This window comes from Rhincodon typus, chromosome 13 (assembly GCF_021869965.1).
Source record: "Rhincodon typus isolate 14 chromosome 13, sRhiTyp1.1, whole genome shotgun sequence".
Classification (NCBI taxonomy): domain Eukaryota; kingdom Metazoa; phylum Chordata; class Chondrichthyes; order Orectolobiformes; family Rhincodontidae; genus Rhincodon; species Rhincodon typus.
Window position 1 is genome coordinate 62,779,192 of NC_063344.1, and position 2,029 is coordinate 62,781,220.

Genomic DNA, 2,029 nt, shown 5'->3' on the forward strand with positions numbered 1-2,029 from the left:
TTATCATATTTGACATTCATTCCCTCCCCAGTCCTGATGAAGGGTTTCGGCCCGAAACATTGACTTATCTGCTCCTCTGATGCTGTCTAACATGTTGTGCTTTTCCAGCCTCACACCTAAAAGTTCTTACAGGGTCTGACAGGGGCTCCAGAGTATTTAGACAGGCTGAATGAGTGCACAGTGGCAGAAGGAACACCATGCATAAGTGCGAGGATAAACATTTTGGAAAGAGAAATGAAGGCATAGAGTATTTTCTGAAAGGTGAGTGATTGGGTGGTGTTGATGTTGAAAGGGATCTGGGTGTCCTCGCTCAAAAGACACCGAAAGTTGGCAAGCAGGTGCACAAGCAACTCGAAAGGTAAACAGTAATCTTTATCATAAGATGTTTTGAGTACAGAGGCAGAGAAGTTTTGCTGCAATTGTATAAAACACGTGGGTGGGACTGCATTGGGAATATTGTGCACAGTTCTGGCCCGTTTGATTGAGGAAGGAGATACTTGCTATAGAGGCTTGTAGCAAAGGTTCACAGATTGTCCCCAGGGTGTTGGGATTGCCTTCTGATGTGAGACTGAGTAGACCGGCCCTATGTTTTCTATAGTTTAAAATAATGAGAGATGATCTCTGCAAAACTCATACAGTTCTTAAAGAGATAGACAAGTAGGTTGACATTGAACTGTTCGGTCTAGAGCCAGGGATCACAGTCTCAGCTATGACCCAGAGAATTGTATAACTTCACTCATTGAGTGTTATCAAGAAAAAGGTCAATTAGTTTTTAGGTGTTAAAGAGATCAATGGAAAATGGGGAAACAGTGGAAAAGTGGCATTGGGTAGAAAATTGGCCATGATCTAATTTCATAGCAGAGCAGGTTTAAGGGACTAAATGGCCTACCCCCGCTCCTATTTCCTAGCTTTCTAATGCTATAGGCAAAAAGTTAGAAGTTCATAAGAAACTCCAAAAGAACCTCCTCCCAAGAGACTTCAACAGCATTTTGAGGATGGAGAATGCAACCTAAGGAACTTACAATATAAAATCAGACTTTATCTCCCCTCAGTGTGATATAGCAGTACAACTGTCCATTCAGTAGGAAGGGAACATGGTAAAAGTCAACTCTCAAGAAGGCTTTTGCAAATGTTATTCATTCTGAAAAATAATGCAGCCTCTTCTCACATTGTGACCAAACTCTCCATTGTGTAGTTTTAAAACCCTTCAGCCCCCTCCTACTACAGCTCTCTTTTAAGAAATCTATTTTGAGTGAGTTTTGAATGAAATGAGGAGAAAGTTCGTAAAATAAAATACCAGGACATGTCAACTGCAGCTGGTCATTGTAGAGTCGGCATTCCTTGTCTTGTGCGATACCAGGAGTTTTTGTATCACAGTTTGAACAGTTATGAAATCATGTATTTGTTCAATGTCAAACAGAATTTCTCCCAGTTGGTGCACAATTTCACATTTCTTGCATGTGTGATGATGGAGGTGCAGGGCAGGGGAGTTGAAGAGACGACATTTCATTGTGCAGAAACATAAATACAAGAACGGTGTTGTACAACTAAGGAAGCACAGGAAATGGGATGGTGTTTACTGACCTTGTGCTGATGCTATGCAGTGCAGGTTGTTATAACATTTTGTTGTACAACTGAAGTGTTTCGATCTTATTGTCATATCGTGTCATTCAGCACCCTGTGGTGTAAAGAATGTTTATAAACAGTCTTGCAACATGCGCTCTGCCTCATGATCAGGTCATTGAGTCCTAATCTCAATGATTCTGTCATAGACAGAGACAAAGAAGAAGGGGAATGAAAATCCAAGGCTGTTCTTGTACAATTTCCAGTTCCTGATTACAGTAAAGAACGAAGGTGTATCATGCACCCTTTGATTCACAGATAAGAACGGTGTATTTCATGAGGACCTACCTACTCCTCAGATGAAAACAACAGATGGCTGCAAACAGCATGGTCTCACCCTTTTTTAACATACTGTACTAGGTATGGGGAGCATGGTGATTACTGTCTGATCTGGGGACTTCACCCT